The 20441-nt window shown below is 38.3% G+C and overlaps 1 pseudogene across 1 annotated transcript in view; it reads right to left on the bottom strand.

Moving 5' to 3' along the window:
- Nucleotides 1-20441, bottom strand: part of LOC309510221 (NACHT, LRR and PYD domains-containing protein 3-like) — a 343190-nt pseudogene that overhangs the window by 211292 nt on the left and 111457 nt on the right. The window lies entirely within an intron of this gene.

Raw genomic sequence — 20441 nt, forward strand, 5'->3', positions numbered from 1 at the left:
TTGGCTACATATCGTAAGGTTCTGGCAAAACTTGTTAAAGCGAGTGATTACACTGTAAAAAGTGAACAGTTGGATCAACTTAAAAAAAAAGACTTCAATTGGTAACACCTAAAGAAATTAAGTTTTCTCAACTTAAATTATCACGTTTTCGTGATAATTTAAGTTGAGAAAACTTCATTTCTTTCTTAATTTCTTAAATTCTTAATTTCTTTTTTGAGTACATTTTTTTTAAGTTGATCCAACTGCTCACTTTTTACAGTGTATGTACATTCACTGAATGAATATTATGAAAATAAAATATATATTTCTCGCTAGAAATGTAATCAAAACTTATTTTTATCCAGAATCTAACTCAAAATATTGTTTTTTTTTCACTAAAAATGATAGAAATGTCCGCCATGTTATTTTGTTCTCGCGACCGGAATCTTGAAAGTCACGTGACTTGGACATAGTGCCTCTAGTGGACGTTTCACCCAGAAAGTGCAGGGAAATGTACTTTCAGGTACGTATTTCAGGGTTTGCAAAAAAGTACCCAGAGTAACGTATTTCCAATGAGCCTGGGTTAAAACTTCTGATCAAAAAAAATAAAGACAGAGACACAATTTTTTCAATAAACCATTTAACCACAAATTCACATTACATAAACCCCTATTCACATTCCATGCTGCATTCCTTTCAAGCTGACAGTCATAGATGCCTTTGGAAATCTAAAAACTGTGAACCCAACATTCTTTTGTTAAATTTTCAAATGAAATAATACTCTGTATAAAAACAAGATTTGGTCTTCAAAAAGCTGTTTTTCAAAAATGAGTGAAAAATAGGGGGTGGTCTTATATTCAGGCCAATACGGTATTAGCTGGCCTGAATATAAGAATATACGGTATTAGCCTGCGGGCCGTCTGAATGTTAAGAGGTTAATCTGGGGGAAACCCAAGCTTTATCGATTCCTTATTCTTTTCCTAAATTCTTTTCCAGGTGTCGGAGAAGGAAGAGGCTGAAAAAAATCTTCAGCAAGAAAGCATGGCAATCTTCGTCATCAGAGATGCACAAGCTGTACCCACAAACATTGGCATCATACTTGAGGGACAAGAGGTTCTGAGCGACTTGCTGTCTGTCGCAAATGCTGTTGCCATTCTCCTGGGCCTTCTTTATGCCTTATTCAGTCTGGAATATCCCAAGACATTTGAATATATCCAGAAAGTCATCATGGACCCAAAAGGCATGACAAACAATGTCAAGAGGCTCTGTGACCAGCTCTACAATAGAGCTTAATTCTGGGTTCCCACACATCCCAGTTTACTCCCGTAAATGATGTCATGTTTGAGTGGCTGGCTATGGTTCGGCGTTCTACGCAATGCTACGTGCTGCAGCGTTCTGAAAGCTGCCAGTTTACACCAATGAGATGAAATGGGACGGTGTATAGCAACAACTCTGTACTTCCATTCCAATTTTTGACTTTTCAACAATGTTTTTTTTACAGTTGGATATCATTTGTAGCATCATAAAATACAACGAGGACAGAGATAGTGAGAATCTTTTTATTGCAAGATGTACATAAATTGGGATCACAAACAGGGAAAACAAATAAACAAACAAACAACCAAAACAAAACCAATACAGTCAGGAAATGACAGATGCGTGCGTTTGTGTGTGTGTGTGTGTGTGTGTGTGTGTGTGTGTGCATGTGTGCGTGTAAAGGTAACTGGGTGGACGTGTCACAGTACATACTTTGAAGAACAAGAGATAGATGAAAAAAAAAAAAAAAAGGAAGATAGTGAGATACTGACTACAGCTGCATTTCTAGTAGTGATGAAACTGAGAAATTGTCACATTTCCCTAATTCACTGCATTGTTCTCGGTTAAGGCTGTTGTTTTCTAAGGTCAATGTTTGCCAGCTCTTAGAAGTTGAAAATCTGACACTTGAGTACTGAAATTGTGGATATGTGTAAGTAATGTATAAGTTAATAAATATCTATGTAATGAAAATTCTTTCTTTTTTTAATTATTTTGGACAAGATTAAATATTAAGAAATGTTCCGTAATGGTAAACATGTTTTATTAAATCCATATCTTTTTGTTTGTTTAAAATAAATCATTCCAATTAATTTGTATTTTTAAAAATGAGAAATAATTGTATAATTAAACCTATATCTATTTGATTGGAGAAAACAAATAATGTCTAATACATATTTCTTAAATGTGATTTTTTATTATATTAAATCTATATATTTTTGTTTAGATCAAAAACAGAATTTAAATTAATTGACTTTCTTCAATAAGAAAAATATACTTTGTGCCAAGGTTTAGAAAATACATAGAAAATATTGGTTAGGGCAAGTTATTTATTTTTCATTGGCTCAAGTTATAAAATATAGATGTGAACCCTACATTTTTTTTAATTGGATGAATGAAAACCTTTTTTTCAGTGTGTGTGTGTGTGTGTGTGTGTGTGTGTGTGTGTGTGTGTGTGTGTGTGTATTGTTTTGGAAATATTTTTCTTTCTATATATGTAAACTGTATATTTATTTATTTGTCAATGACAACACACATTAATTAGCACATTAGGCTAATATGGATTTATTCCCATGGAAATTCTTGGCTCTAAGAATATATATTTGTAAATCTCATCAAAAGACAAAATTAAATGTTAAAACTAAATTCACTGTAAATATAATCTTAATTTGAGTTTCATAAACTCGGCGTTGCGTTTGAAATCCGAATTTTATTATTCTCCATTTTTTCAATCAATACATATTACATAGCGAAAATAACCTGCTGAAAGAAGCAGTTTTTTTGACAAGAGACATCGTTATGTTTCGCTCCTCTGTCTGCGCTTCAGAGAGCATCTAAAGCCGCTAAACGTAGGCCTATGGAAAGTTTTCAGTCAGGGAAACTGTTTCTCAAAGATGAGCAACGATTTATAGATTTATTTGGAACTATTTTCGTTGCCGATATATAGAGCAAAATGTAAGTCATGTAATATTTACGACTTAATATAAAAAAAAACGTCATGCTGATGTTCGGGACAGCACTCTTTCTCGTCCTATCTGTTGCTTTTTTAAATAATGGTCATAAATAGAAAAAAACAAGGAAAGCCTACAGGAACTTTTTTTGTGAATTATATTCTGTTTCAGAAATGTTTCAGATGGCAGATGCTTTTATTGTAGGCTAATATCTGTAAAAAAACAAAACAAAACAAAAAAACAAAAAAAACAGTGGTCTGTTATTCTTAATAACAAAATGTATGCCAGCTTCACTTGCTCCCGTTTATGCACCAGCTGCAAATGCTAAAAATAAATAATAAACAGCGCTAGTTTTTCTATGAACAATCATGAATTAAAAAAGCTAAGTCAGTCTTTGTTTGTATTGCATGTTCACTTTTAATACAGCGAAACAGCCTAGGTCTTCAATTCCTCTCAAACTCTTGTGGTCGACTGTGACGTCACTCGTGTGGCCGACTGTTACGTCAACTCGGGTGGCTGACTGTGACGTCAACTCGGGTGGCTGACTGTGACGTCAACTCGGGTGGCAGACTGTGACGTCAATTCGTGTGGCCGACTGTGACGTCAACTGTCGACTGTTACGTCATAATGATCGTGAGTATAAACAGTGCCGCGGATTTATTCTTCTTGTAGCGAGTCGGCGATTGTGAAATTACTATATACATTTACATTATGTGCATCTGAGTTGTGCATATTAGTAGGGAAATTGATACAAAATTGATTATTCAAATAATCTCTTCTGTTTCTCTTTCTTTCATAGTGTTTCACAGATATAAATTGCAAGAAGTATTGTTCACTTCTAGTTCATTTTCGAGTATGTCAACCATGCCCACCATTTTTGAGAGTGCAGAGCAGTCCTCATCAACTGAATTGTCAGATGAGCTCACTACAGCCCTTGCTGCGGGGCGGTGGTGGGCGATAATGGAAGTTTCAGACCCCATATCTGAGTATCCTGACTATGAGGACCTCATCTCAGACCAGTGGTGGGAAACAGTGGAGGAAGGAGAAACATCATGCCCCACATCCCCGGTCTTCAGTGAAGCACCTGTGCCTGCTGCATCTCCAAAGGGAGCACCTGTGCCTGCTGCGTGCCCAAAGGGAGCACCTGTGCCCATAGGGTCCCAAAAAAGAGGAAAACTCAGGATCCCCGAATATTTGACTAAACATCTGAAAAAGGCCGCTTTAGAAACACCCACACCCATCCAGTCACTACAGAGGGCACCAGTGGCTTCCTCAAAGGTGCTCACATGCTCCTCACATGGAGCACCAATGCCAGACAAGATCTCCAAGAGGAGAAATCCTAAAAACCCTGAGCTGCTGAGGCAGCATTTGCAAAATGCACCAGTGCTTGTGTCTTCCGCAAACCTCAGGATCCCTAAGCAGCAGAGGCAGAAGAATATCCAAAAGGGAGTGTCTGTGCCTGCCAAGATCCCACAGAGAACACTTGCTCCACCGTGTTCCCCACAGCAACCACCCAGTTGCTACCAAATTGACTATTTATGTAGCATATTTGCTAAATGTTGTGTCATTTCAAATATTTAATTGAAATTGTACATGATTTATATGAATGCATGTACACATTAATAAAAGGTTTTCAACCTCATCCAATAAAACATTTGTCTTAGTTTCAATTCATTTTACCATTATTTGTTTTATTTTGCAGGTAATATTTTTTTCGTTCAAAACATTGTTAAATATAAATATTTTTCATTAAGAGCTCAACTAAGAAATATTTGTTTTTCGACGAATGTACAATTTCAAGGTTACTCGGCGAAGCCAGCGCACGGGCATTAAACACATATCTCGACCAGTCACTACTGCAGCGTTAAACAGATTTCAACAAGATTTCAACGTCAAACAAACCAGACAACTCGTTTAAATAGTATTTTTCTACAAACTGTTAGCTAATAATTTTGTCAAGATGGCTACTGTAGTGGCACAGTCTCATTATATATTCGGATTGCGGACAGGAGTGAGGAATAATTTGTTGTATTTTGATGAGCAAACCATCATATTTCCGTGCGGAAACAACTGTGTGCGCTATAACATCAACCAAAAATGCCAGAAGTTTATTCCAGGTACTTTATTATAGTAAACATACATTTTTAGACACTTCATACGTATTTTAATAGGCTATATATTATATGTAATATATAGTAGGCCTATGTCTTGTAGCCTATATTATAGGCTCATAATATCATATGATAAGTATTAACGTAAATTATATCATTATCACTTGTCTCACTAGTCTTAATATAACTATTACTGGTTATTAACTGTATTTCTTGTGAATATCTGGGCCAGTGACAAATAAGGTTTTCAACTGATAAAAAATTCTAAAAGGTTAAAACTGCACATCAAAGTAGTTATTATCTTTATGGGGGTGTTTTTTACTTATTACTAAAATCTCAATTTTAAACAATGTATTTTAAGCGGTTTAACTGAGAATCATGTGACGACACCAGTCAAAATGTCATACGGGATAACGTTAATGCATTTTCTAAATATTATGATATTAAAACTTTTCAAATCAATAATACTTAATGAATATATAAAGTGATGCAGTAAACAATATTTGGAGCACAGAAAAAAATGTTTTGCACAAAAATGTGTGCACGTTCTACGCAATGCTACGTGCTGCAGCGTTCTGAAAGCTGCCAGTTTACACCAATGAGATGAAATGGGACGGTGTATAGCAACAACTCTGTACTTCCATTCCAATTTTTGACTTTTCAACAATGTTTTTTTTTTACAGTTGGATATCATTTGTAGCATCATAAAATACAACGAGGACAGAGATAGTGAGAATCTTTTTTTTTATTTATTTTTTTTATTGCAAGATGTACATAAATTGGGATCACAAACAGGGAAAACAAATAAACAAACAAACAAACAACCAAAACAAAACCAATACAGTCAGGAACTGACAGATGCGTGCGTTTGTGTGTGTGCGTGTGTGCATGTGTGCGTGTAAAGGTAACTGGGTGGACGTGTCACAGTACATACTTTGAAGAACAAGAGATAGATGAAAAAAAAAAAAAAAAAAGGAAGATAGTGAGATACTGACTACAGCTGCATTTCTAGTAGTGATGAAACTGAGAAATTGTCACATTTCCCTAATTCACTGCATTGTTCTCGGTTAAGGCTGTTGTTTTCTAAGGTCAATGTTTGCCAGCTCTTAGAAGTTGAAAATCTGACACTTGAGTACTGAAATTGTGGATATGTGTAAGTAATGTATAAGTTAATAAATATCTATGTAATGAAAATTCTTTCTTTTTTTAATTATTTTGGACAAGATTAAATATTAAGAAATGTTCCTTAATGGTAAACATGTTTTATTAAATCCATATCTTTTTGTTTGTTTAAAATAAATCATTTCAATTAATTTGTATTTTTAAAAATGAGAAATAATTGTATAATTAAATCTATATCTATTTGATTGGAGAAAACAAATAATGTCTAATACATATTTCTTAAATGTGATTTTTTATTATATTAAATCTATATATTTTTGTTTAGATCAAAAACAGAATTTAAATTAATTGACTTTCTTCAATAAGAAAAATATACTTTGTGCCAAGGTTTAGAAAATACATAGAAAATATTGGTTAGGGCAAGTTATTTATTTTTCATTGGCTCAAGTTATAAAATATAGATGTGAACCCTACATTTTTTTTAATTGGATGAATGAAAACCTTTTTTTCAGTGTGTGTGTGTGTGTGTGTGTGTGTGTGTGTGTGTGTGCGTACTGTTTTGGGAATATTTTTCTTTCTATATATAGATATGTAAACTGTATATTTATTTATTTGTCAATGACAACACACATTAATTAGCACATTAGGCTAATATGGATTTATTCCCATGGAAATTCTTGGCTCTAAGAATATATATTTGTAAATCTCATCAAAAGACAAAATTAAATGTTAAAACTAAATTCACTGTAAATATAATCTTAATTTGAGTTTCATAAACTCGGCGTTGCGTTTGAAATCCGAATTTTATTATTCTCCATTTTTTCAATCAATACATATTACATAGCGAAAATAACCTGCTGAAAGAAGCAGTTTTTTTGACAAGAGACATCGTTATGTTTCGCTCCTCTGTCTGCGCTTCAGAGAGCATCTAAAGCCGCTAAACGTACACTGTAAAAAATGATTTTTTGGTGAAGTAAATACTACTGAAAAAAAACAATGTAATTTACATGAAAAAGTTAGTCCAGGCAAGAATTTAAAAAACTAAGTAAATTCCATATCAGTACTTATTTCAAGCGAGTAGAAATGAAAGCGTAAATATCAACTCAATAAAATTAAGTAAAAATTACTCAACTTTTCTGATACTGGGGTTCCCATCATGCACTGGACCTTGAATAATTAATGAGGTTCATTTTTCACTGTTTTCCAGCTGTATTTACACTGTTTTATCATTGCTTTTGTTGTCAGGATTAGTAACTTGCCATTTTGTGACATTTTGAGTAAATTTTCTGCTCAAAATGACACATTCAAACACAAAAATGATCCATCAAATGTTACCGTCATTGTGTATTGTCTACGAAGTATTGAGGTACTGTATTTGCATTCACATGAGACTTAACATCTGACATGATGTCTTATAAATTACTTAGATAATCTAAGTAAAGCACATACTATAAATGATTGGTATAATTCAATATTATTGTTTGAGTGAAATGTAATGCAAAGGAATATTCAACTAAATCGATATCAATCAACCTTTTACTAGCCAAGTTAAAATTACTTATTATCTTTGTTACTTTCACTTAACTAGGTTAAGTAAAGTTTACTTAATTCCATATTCCAAGTAAATTTAACTTAAAGATTTCTAATTAAAGCTACTAATAAATGTTTAGGTTTTTACTTGGCAAACTTTGTAAATTTACTAGCATTTTCAGAGTGAAAAAAATTAGCAAGCTTTTTTCAAGTAAATCCTACTCCAAATTTTTTACAGTGTAGGCCTATGGAAAGTTTTCAGTCAGGGAAACTGTTTCTCAAAGATGAGCAACGATTTATAGATTTATTTGGAACTATTTTCGTTGCCGATATATAGAGCAAAATGTAAGTCATGTAATATTTACGACTTAATATAAAAAAAAAACGTCCTGCTGATGTTCGGGACAGCACTCTTTCTCGTCCTATCTGTTGCTTTTTTAAATAATTGTCATAAATAGAAAAACACAAGGATAGCCTACAGGAACTTTTTTTGTGAATTATATTCTGTTTCAGAAATGTTTCAGATGGCAGATGCTTTTATTGTAGGCTAATATCTGTAAAAAAACAAAACAAAAAAACAAAACAAAAAAAAAACAGTGGTCTGTTATTCTTAATAACAAAATGTATGCCAGCTTCACTTGCTCCCGTTTATGCACCAGCTGCAAATGCTAAAAATAAATAATAAACAGCGCTAGTTTTTCTATGAACAATCATGAATTAAAAAAGCTAAGTCAGTCTTTGTTTGTATTGCATGTTCACTTTTAATACAGCGAAACAGCCTAGGTCTTCCATTCCTCTCAAACTCTTGTGGTCGACTGTGACGTCACTCGTGTGACCGACTGTTACGTCAACTCGGGTGGCTGACTGTGACGTCAACTCGGGTGGCTGACTGTGACGTCAATTCGTGTGGCCGACTGTGACGTCAACTGTCGACTGTTACGTCATAATGATCGTGAGTATAAACAGTGCCGCGGATTTATTCTTCTTGTAGCGAGTAGGCGATTGTGAAATTACTATATACATTTACATTATGTGCATCTGAGTTGTGCATATTAGTAGGGAAATTGATACAAAATTGATTATTCAAATAATCTCTTCTGTTTCTCTTTCTTTCATAGTGTTTCACAGATATAAATTGCAAGAAGTATTGTTCACTTCTAGTTCATTTTCGAGTATGTCAACCATGCCCACCATTTTTGAGAGTGCAGAGCAGTCCTCATCAACTGAATTGTCAGATGAGCTCACTACAGCCCTTGCTGCGGGGCGGTGGTGGGCGATAATGGAAGTTTCAGACCCCATATCTAAGTATCCTGACTATGAGGACCTCATCTCAGACCAGTGGTGGGAAACAGTGGAGGAAGGAGAAACATCATGCCCCACATCCCCGGTCTTCAGTGAAGCATCTGAGAAGGCTCATTCCCAGCACTCGGGCTTCTCAGATGGGAAATATAAGGGGGGAGAACTGAAGACAACGAAGCAGTGGAGGCAGCAGAACTCTCCCAGTGCTAAAAAAGAGGATCTCACCTCATCCCTGGTCTTCGGTGATACATTGGAGAAAGCTCAGCACTCAGCACCTGTGCCTGTTGTGTCCCCAAAGCGAGCACCTGTGCCTGCTGCATCTCCAAAGGAAGCACCTGTGCCTGTTGTGTCCCCAAAGCGAGCACCTGTGCCTGCTGCATCTCCAAAGGGAGCACCTGTGCCTGCTGCGTGCCCAAAGGGAGCACCTGTGCCTGCTGCATCTCCAAAGGGAGCACCTGTGCCTGCTGCGTGCCCAAAGGGAGCACCTGTGCCCATAGGGTCCCAAAAAAGAGGAAAACTCAGGATCCCCGAATATTTGACTAAACATCTGAAAAAGGCCGCTTTAGAAACACCCACACCCATCCAGTCACTACAGAGGGCACCAGTGGCTTCCTCAAAGGTGCTCACATGCTCCTCACATGGAGCACCAATGCCAGACAAGATCTCCAAGAGGAGAAATCCTAAAAACCCTGAGCTGCTGAGGCAGCATTTGCAAAATGCACCAGTGCTTGTGTCTTCCGCAAACCTCAGGATCCCTAAGCAGCAGAGGCAGAAGAATATCCAAAAGGGAGTGTCTGTGCCTGCCAAGATCCCACAGAGAACACTTGCTCCACCGTGTTCCCCACAGCAACCACCCAGTTGCTACCAAATTGACTATTTATGTAGCATATTTGCTAAATGTTGTGTCATTTCAAATATTTAATTGAAATTGTACATGATTTATATGAATGCATGTACACATTAATAAAAGGTTTTCAACCTCATCCAATAAAACATTTGTCTTAGTTTCAATTCATTTTACCATTATTTGTTTTATTTTGCAGGTAATATTTTTTTCGTTCAAAACATTGTTAAATATAAATATTTTTCATTAAGAGCTCAACTAAGAAATATTTGTTTTTCGACGAATGTACAATTTCAAGGTTACTCGGCGAAGCCAGCGCACGGGCATTAAACACATATCTCGACCAGTCACTACTGCAGCGTTAAACAGATTTCAACAAGATTTCAACGTCAAACAAACCAGACAACTCGTTTAAATAGTATTTTTCTACAAACTGTTAGCTAATAATTTTGTCAAGATGGCTACTGTAGTGGCACAGTCTCATTATATATTCGGATTGCGGACAGGAGTGAGGAATAATTTGTTGTATTTTGATGAGCAAACCATCATATTTCCGTGCGGAAACAACTGTGTGCGCTATAACATCAACCAAAAATGCCAGAAGTTTATTCCAGGTACTTTATTATAGTAAACATACATTTTTAGACACTTCATACGTATTTTAATAGGCTATATATTATATGTAATATATAGTAGGCCTATGTCTTGTAGCCTATATTATAGGCTCATAATATCATATGATAAGTATTAACGTAAATTATATCATTATCACTTGTCTCACTAGTCTTAATATAACTATTACTGGTTATTAACTGTATTTCTTGTGAATATCTGGGCCAGTGACAAATAAGGTTTTCAACTGATAAAAAATTCAAAAAGGTTAAAACTGCACATCAAAGTAGTTATTATCTTTATGGGGGTGTTTTTTACTTATTACTAAAATCTCAATTTTAAACAATGTATTTTAAGCGGTTTAACTGAGAATCATGTGACGACACCAGTCAAAATGTCATACGGGATAACGTTAATGCATTTTCTAAATATTATGATATTAAAACTTTTCAAATCAATAATACTTAATGAATATATAAAGTGATGCAGTAAACAATATTTGGAGCACAGAAAAAAATGTTTTGCACAAAAATTTGTGCACGTTCTACGCAATGCTACGTGCTGCAGCGTTCTGAAAGCTGCCAGTTTACACCAATGAGATGAAATGGGACGGTGTATAGCAACAACTCTGTACTTCCATTCCAATTTTTGACTTTTCAACAATGTTTTTTTTTTACAGTTTGATATCATTTGTAGCATCATAAAATACAACGAGGACAGAGATAGTGAGAATCTTTTTATTTTTAATTTTTTTTTATTGCAAGATGTACATAAATTGGGATCACAAACAGGGAAAACAAATAAACAAACAAACAAACAAACAACCAAAACAAAACCAATACAGTCAGGAACTGACAGATGCGTGCGTTTGTGTGTGTGCGTGTGTGCATGTGTGCGTGTAAAGGTAACTGGGTGGACGTGTCACAGTACATACTTTGAAGAACAAGAGATAGATGAAAAAAAAAAAAAAAAAAGGAAGATAGTGAGATACTGACTACAGCTGCATTTCTAGTAGTGATGAAACTGAGAAATTGTCACATTTCCCTAATTCACTGCATTGTTCTCGGTTAAGGCTGTTGTTTTCTAAGGTCAATGTTTGCCAGCTCTTAGAAGTTGAAAATCTGACACTTGAGTATTGAAATTGTGGATATGTGTAAGTAATGTATAAGTTAATAAATATCTATGTAATGAAAATTCTTTCTTTTTTAAATTATTTTGGACAAGATTAAATATTAAGAAATGTTCCTTAATGGTAAACATGTTTTATTAAATCCATATCTTTTTGTTTGTTTAAAATAAATCATTTCAATTAATTTGTATTTTTAAAAATGAGAAATAATTGTATAATTAAATCTATATCTATTTGATTGGAGAAAACAAATAATGTCTAATACATATTTCTTAAATGTGATTTTTTATTATATTAAATCTATATATTTTTGTTTAGATCAAAAACAGAATTTAAATTAATTGACTTTCTTCAATAAGAAAAATATACTTTGTGCCAAGGTTTAGAAAATACATAGAAAATATTGGTTAGGGCAAGTTATTTATTTTTCATTGGCTCAAGTTATAAAATATAGATGTGAACCCTACATTTTTTTTAATTGGATGAATGAAAACCTTTTTTTCAGTGTGTGTGTGTGTGTGTGTGTGTGTGTGTGCGTACTGTTTTGGAAATATTTTTCTTTCTATATATAGATATGTAAACTGTATATTTATTTATTTGTCAATGACAACACACATTAATTAGCACATTAGGCTAATATGGATTTATTCCCATGGAAATTCTTGGCTCTAAGAATATATATTTGTAAATCTCATCAAAAGACAAAATTAAATGTTAAAACTAAATTCACTGTAAATATAATCTTAATTTGAGTTTCATAAACTCGGCGTTGCGTTTGAAATCCGAATTTTATTATTCTCCATTTTTTCAATCAATACATATTACATAGCGAAAATAACCTGCTGAAAGAAGCAGTTTTTTTGACAAGAGACATCGTTATGTTTCGCTCCTCTGTCTGCGCTTCAGAGAGCATCTAAAGCCGCTAAACGTAGGCCTATGGAAAGTTTTCAGTCAGGGAAACTGTTTCTCAAAGATGAGCAACGATTTATAGATTTATTTGGAACTATTTTCGTTGCCGATATATAGAGCAAAATGTAAGTCATGTAATATTTACGACTTAATATAAAAAAAAACGTCCTGCTGATGTTCGGGACAGCACTCTTTCTCGTCCTATCTGTTGCTTTTTAAAATAATTGTCATAAATAGAAAAACACAAGGATAGCCTACAGGAACTTTTTTTGTGAATTATATTCTGTTTCAGAAATGTTTCAGATGGCAGATGCTTTTATTGTAGGCTAATATCTGTAAAAAACAAAACAAAACAAAAAAACAAAAAAAACAGTGGTCTGTTATTCTTAATAACAAAATGTATGCCAGCTTCACTTGCTCCCGTTTATGCACCAGCTGCAAATGCTAAAAATAAATAATAAACAGCGCTAGTTTTTCTATGAACAATCATGAATTAAAAAAGCTAAGTCAGTCTTTGTTTGTATTGCATGTTCACTTTTAATACAGCGAAACAGCCTAGGTCTTCCATTCCTCTCAAACTCTTGTGGTCGACTGTGACGTCACTCGTGTGACCGACTGTTACGTCAACTCGGGTGGCTGACTGTGACGTCAACTCGGGTGGCTGACTGTGACGTCAATTCGTGTGGCCGACTGTGACGTCAACTGTCGACTGTTACGTCATAATGATCGTGAGTATAAACAGTGCCGCGGATTTATTCTTCTTGTAGCGAGTAGGCGATTGTGAAATTACTATATACATTTACATTATGTGCATCTGAGTTGTGCATATTAGTAGGGAAATTGATACAAAATTGATTATTCAAATAATCTCTTCTGTTTCTCTTTCTTTCATAGTGTTTCACAGATATAAATTGCAAGAAGTATTGTTCACTTCTAGTTCATTTTCGAGTATGTCAACCATGCCCACCATTTTTGAGAGTGCAGAGCAGTCCTCATCAACTGAATTGTCAGATGAGCTCACTACAGCCCTTGCTGCGGGGCGGTGGTGGGCGATAATGGAAGTTTCAGACCCCATATCTAAGTATCCTGACTATGAGGACCTCATCTCAGACCAGTGGTGGGAAACAGTGGAGGAAGGAGAAACATCATGCCCCACATCCCCGGTCTTCAGTGAAGCATCTGAGAAGGCTCATTCCCAGCACTCGGGCTTCTCAGATGGGAAATATAAGGGGGGAGAACTGAAGACAACGAAGCAGTGGAGGCAGCAGAACTCTCCCAGTGCTAAAAAAGAGGATCTCACCTCATCCCTGGTCTTCGGTGATACATTGGAGAAAGCTCAGCACTCAGCACCTGTGCCTGTTGTGTCCCCAAAGCGAGCACCTGTGCCTGCTGCATCTCCAAAGGAAGCACCTGTGCCTGTTGTGTCCCCAAAGCGAGCACCTGTGCCTGCTGCATCTCCAAAGGGAGCACCTGTGCCTGCTGCGTGCCCAAAGGGAGCACCTGTGCCTGCTGCATCTCCAAAGGGAGCACCTGTGCCTGCTGCGTGCCCAAAGGGAGCACCTGTGCCCATAGGGTCCCAAAAAAGAGGAAAACTCAGGATCCCCGAATATTTGACTAAACATCTGAAAAAGGCCGCTTTAGAAACACCCACACCCATCCAGTCACTACAGAGGGCACCAGTGGCTTCCTCAAAGGTGCTGTAACGACTATGGCTCGATGGGTAAAAAAAGTGACTTTTAATTTATATACTAATTAAAAGTGAAAACACTTTCTAAGTCCCACAGACTTGGAAAACTCTGTAACTGAACCCCCGTTTACGACTCGCTTCCCCCCTCTCGATGGTGTGAGCTTCAAAGACATTACTGACATTCCGATCTCAACAGAAAACCCGCTCTGAACACACACACACACACACACACACACACACACACTCTGGAACTTTGGAAACAGATATTCTTCCACATAACAAGCCACTGAATGTTGATATGTATTCCTATGTTTCTCAAAGTGTCGTCATTTGCCATAACGGAAACACTGACAATTTTATTGTGTGCTTAATCAAGCTTTATTTGTGTGTAATGAGGCATATGAACGTAATGTTATGTGTGTCCAATATCTACCTGTAATTCTTGGTATCTGTCTGACCGCCCTGTTTTAATTCAACCAGTCCCGCACATAGTATTACAGTAAGATGTATTGTTCCAGGTGTACAATCTTAAGAAGAAATATGAATTCTTTCTCTCATAAGACATATGGTGAAAGTAGGCGTTTTCTTCTTCACACAAAGAGAATTTTCCCGCTTCAGAAAAGACAATCTGATTCGCTGTCGTTCCAAGAGGGGGCGTAACCAGATGTCTGATAAAACGGCAGAAGCCCCCTCATCTCGCTCTCTTCTCTCCTCTCTTCCAACTCAACTCATCCAACTTCTCTGGACCCTCCTCCCCGGCGCAGCGTTTCTCCAAGGAACATCTGAAGGAGGCCCTGGCCTTCTCCATCGAACGAACCCATGTTCCAGTCGTAGCTGCCGGTCTCTGCAACTAAGATTTCCAGCCTCTCCCATCCCGGGAGACGAATCTGAACTTTCTCGGTAACATCACATTCAGTGAGCTTTTCAAGCTTCCCGCGACACCGGAAGACGCAGCAGAAACAGGACACCATCCTCGCTTCTTGCATCAGCTTCAGCCTGACCAAAAAGAGCACTCGCAAGTATATTGATTCCTATAAAAGCTGTTCCAGGTGTCTAGGTCTTAGGTCTGTGATTTAAGTTACCCTTTATCTTCCCTCTATATCTTTCTTTCTTTCATTCCATTTTCATTCCGATCACGTCATGTTTGTTTAAATGTTTATGTGTTTGTTTGCATTTTTACGTACGTTTATATTTGTAGTTTATAATCTCTAGCGTGTGCCATTTTATTAATAAACCCATCTATACTTTTAATTGTCTCTGTGTTTGAAAACCCACCTTATAAAAGTCAATGAAACTTCAAGATCTAAGCTACAAGCTCGATATTGACTACCTTGAGTAGTTTTAATTCATAAACTCAGAAAGTTTGATATTCGCGGCCAGAAGATAAAACTTTCGTGGAGTTTAAAAGGGATACCCCTTCTTAACTGTAATGATCAGACAGTACAGAACAAGGTAATCTCGAAAATTGATAAAATAAATGTACATGCGACTTATGAATTATGACCATGCGTTATAAATATTAATATTCCCTATATTCTTGAGCTAATTCACATTTACCCCGAGTCGTTTATTTTACAATTATTATGGTGGAGAATCCAAAAGCAGTTTCAAACTTCATTTTTGTGGGCAAATTCAGTTTCAGTTGAATGTGTATTATTGGTATTAATAATTGTAGGCTATACGCGCGTTTTGAAGTGTGAGATAAGTCGCCAAGGCGAACTCACCCAGCTGATCGCGGGCACAAAGCCAGCCCAGCTCTGCTAAAACTGCAGTCCATGACATTACATCTGTCTCTGTAAAGACGAAGCAAAACTCTTTGCAGTTGATACATGTAACATGATTTAAACCGACTAAATGAAGACGAAGGATCTCTTTTAGGACGAAGACGTAAATCTGATAGTTTTCAGTCGTAATAGGCCTTATGATATACAATACGTTAACGATAACTCCTGGTCAGAAATTGGCCTCGCGATCCAATTTCGTAAACCTACGCAAAAATCATAAAAGTGCTATTTTGATTAATGCTTATGGGAGATGAGCAGATGATAAGTCCTGCTCACAGCTGTTCTGATGCCTGGTGTGCTCACAGTTTAAGTAAATAGATGTTCAACGCCTGTTTGCTCACAGTTTCTAGTGATTAAAACACGAAGTTTTAATGCCTGTTGTTATGTAAACCGTTTTATATGTATAATATGTAATTGGAGGCCAGTTTTATGAATTAAGAAAACGGATGATAATCCCTGTTCTCCTTCTTTAAACCGTCTCATGTGTATAATATATAATGTGTAAATTGGAGACCAGTTTTATGAATTAAGAAAAGACGATAATCCCTGTTCTTATTCTAAAACCGTCTCAATGTGTAATGCATAATGTGTAATTCCTGTTAGTCACATGTTGTGAAACTCGCGTCAGTCTTCCGCATGCAACAGAAGCGCAAAACACCACGTGATTCCAAAAAAAAAAATCTGCTGAATTACGCCACTGACCGACACTAGAGGGCAGCCTCTAAGTCTGGGGCAGTTCTCAAATTACGCGCCCCCAACCGACGTCATCCTGCGTGAGCGTCGCCTCCCACTGACGTCAGCCTGCGCGAGCGCAACTACGCCATCTCGTGGCGTTCTAAGATAATACTTGCTTTCAATTTCTTTTTCTCTCTGCATTCATTTTTCTCTCTCAAATACTTAACTGCATTCAAGCTTAGCTTATGCTGATATTATTTGGAGTTAGACAATTCCTTTTTCTGTTTTCGACGGTCACACTTTAAGTTAAGTTCGAAAAAAAAAAAGGAAAACTTTTCGAATTAAAAACTTAGATTCGATTCACTCAGTTCATTGATAGGTCCGCCTAGGAAGAAGCACGCCACCTTGTGGCGATCTTGGGTCGACTTATCAATATCTGTTTAACCCCCAGTCTGCAATTGAAGTGTCTCCTTGCTCCCCTTTTCGTTTGATTATTTTTATGATCCATACTAATAACCTCAGTGTTATTGTAAGGATTATAGGAAGTCATTCTGAATTTCAGTTTTGATTATTTTTAGTATTGATACATCACTGTTATCATTCTAATTTTCTTTCCTTCCTTATTATTATTATTTTGGACCTCTCATTGCATGCTTATTTGAATTTTAATTTAAACAAGTTTGCATTTTTCAAATTGTGTCTATTCAACCAGGTGGACCACTGAGAGGAAACACGGCCCTCACCCTTGTGGCACAAACCCACTGCCGGGGCCTTTTCCTCTGCCTGCGTCTCAAACCTGTGTTGTTTATTCAAATTTTATTTCATTGATAATTATTTTTCTCTTCCCTCTTTCTCCAGTCTCTCCAAGGGGGGGGGGGGGGGGGGGGTAGGTTATTCTGATAATTACAACCAATTATCGTAATTTCCTTTGTTGTATCATTATTTTAGTAAAGCCTTTGCCTCTGACTCCTGCATACCTATTTACTCAATTTGATGAAACCAGAAAGCCTTAATTTACTTTAAGTCTAACATTGTAATCCCTCATTGTGTATCTATTGGCAGGACTCAGTCAGTGCACTGTGGTGAATGAGACGTCATCACTGGTTGGTTTCCGGTGGGCGGGGATCATCTGTCCGACGTTACTGACACTGCACTCCTTCTGGTGTTGGGACCGTCGGAGGGTCTGACCGCGCCCGCTGGTTTCCACCTGGATGACCTCTATTCACCCCAGGTGAACTAAAATTTGATAGAACCCATCCACTTATTAGGAACCACAGAATACTAGCTATTCCTTCGGGTGTATTTTAAGTGCTTGGACTCACCTTTCTCTCTCTAAGACACTTTCTTTCGAGGTCCTGTCCCGATAACCCACGCATCTCCTGGCCCGATCAGGAACTCTCGCAGTGTTAATAAGGCTTAGGCCTCTTTATTTTTATTTTATTTTTATCTTATTTGATTTATTTTCCTTAAATAACGCTCCCCGTGTTATTGTTTGCGACATTTCATTGCAGACCAATTCACTTCCTTGTGTTGTGTTTCCCTCTGATCTTCCCTACCTTCAACCTTGTCTCTTTCTCCACTCTGTTGTGATTTGTTTCTTTCATTTCACTTAGACACAGAACCTAAGAGAGACCCCAGGAAAAGCTGAATAATAGAGTGACGATCAAAGCGGGCGTCGCTAAAACGACCCCCAGGCTACCGCCTGTCCAAATTTCTATTGTGGGTTTCATCCATACCCACGAAATTGGCTCAGCTAACTGTCGGCATCAGTTAGCCCCGAAATTCTCATAAACGGCATAGCCCGTATGAGTATAGCTCATTTGACCCTAAAACAAACTTGCATTTTGTCTCTTTTTGTGTGTGCTGTGCTTCTCTCGCCAACAGTAAGCCGAGATGTCGAGCTCACCCTGTCCTGCAGTCCGCTGGGACGACCTTGAGGCATGGCTGAGGGACATAACAAAGACCGTGCTGCCCCAGGACCCACATCGCTCGAGCCAAGAGCAACGGGACACAGACCTGAGCCAGTTCGAGCCCCATGATCCAGCCCAGACATACAGCCACGAGCAGCTGTCCAAAATCTTCGGAGACCTCGCACTCAAACTCGTCGCCAGGGCCCGGGACAGCGAAAGGAGCAACGCCGACCTGCAGCAAAAGACAGCCGCACTACAGCTCCAGGCCACAGAAGCCCGGAAGGACCGAGCCCACACACAGAGTCGGCTAGACCAGCTAATCTTCCTGACCGAGGAAGAGGACGAGACGGACACAACGCTACAACAGGAAGTTGAAAGACTTCAAAATGCCCTGGACGATCTTCGTCGGCACACAGACCTTACCACAGAGAATCAACACCGTTCCAGGCCAGCAGGTGGCGGCACGACTGTGACGGTGCCCGTCCAAAGCGTCGGACCGACCGCTCGGAAAGATTCTGGAACCAGCATCACCCGCCGTCCAGAACTCCAAGCCCAGACCGTCGAACCTGTAACCACTCTCTCCAGAACACTGGTGAGGCAGAGTCTTCTTACATCACAGATGAAGACAGTGCAGCCACGTCTGACACAGACACAGAAAACGAACACTGACACCTACTGCTTCAAGGTCCTGACTGACCTGCAGTTGAGTAACCAAACCAATGTCTGCGCCACATACAGACAACCCACCCACCCACCCTAACCATTGCAGTGATTACACAGCACAAACGAACTTTACCAACTACACTGCACGCCTCAGAGCCGCTAAAACGCTACCTCCGCTGTGTACAAAGAAAGTCATGCGGGCCTCTGATGAACAGACTTTTCCTATGCCACCACTTACCCCTCCACCACCCTCGCAGGCCATCCGAGCTCACTGACAACCAGTGCCTCAGACAGCTGTCTGCCACCACGCACATGTTGCGTTCACAAGACTTCAATACGCATTGTGCACCTGTTGCCATCACAGCGCCACAGCTCGTAAAGCCACAAAGCACAAGGGGGGGCCAGGCGTAACAATGACGCCACATGTGCCAAAAAGCCATGCATGGGACATCAAAGCATGTGGCATACCAACCTCAGCGAACCAAAAAGACTGTCCTAAACCAACTAAGGACCTCCATCGCTGAAATTTTTCCTCCCTTTCTCTCTCTCTCCCTATCGCCTCTAACAGGATGCAGGCCGCAGTGGTTCGCGAGAAAGCAGCCACACTCACCAGGTCTGGCATCCGGCATCGCACGGAGAGAGCAACCCTGAGTCCTGAACACCAAGGCAGGACTCGCACTCAACACAGTCCCTCCAAGCATGGGCAACCGCCCAGCCTGAACACCTCACCTGTGTCCATACCTGGACCGCAGCTGACGCTGCGCTGTGTACCTCCACAGCAACCGACCACGCCCTGACTCCCGTCTTGGCTTTCACCCTGTACCAGACCCTACCAAATGTGAGCAGCCACAGCAAAGCTCACAAAGCCGTGTCTGGTGGTTTCCTATGGAACCGCAAAAAGGGGGTCCCGATCCGGGGCTCGCCTAAACCTCATTTGACCTGAGTCCTCAGTCATCAGCCGCTTGCCATCGACCATTGCGCTAATTTGTTGTTCGATAAAGTCCTTCCGAGGTCTTTATCTAACAAAAAGGGGGATATGTAACGACTATGGCTCGATGGGTAAAAAAAGTGACTTTTAATTTATATACTAATTAAAAGTGAAAACACTTTCTAAGTCCCACAGACTTGGAAAACTCTGTAACTGAACCCCCGTTTACGACTCGCTTCCCCCCTCTCGATGGTGTGAGCTTCAAAGACATTACT

Source organism: Leuciscus leuciscus (assembly GCF_965113295.1).
Source record: "Leuciscus leuciscus genome assembly, contig: SUPER_11_unloc_5, whole genome shotgun sequence".
In the NCBI taxonomy this organism is placed as follows: domain Eukaryota; kingdom Metazoa; phylum Chordata; class Actinopteri; order Cypriniformes; family Leuciscidae; genus Leuciscus; species Leuciscus leuciscus.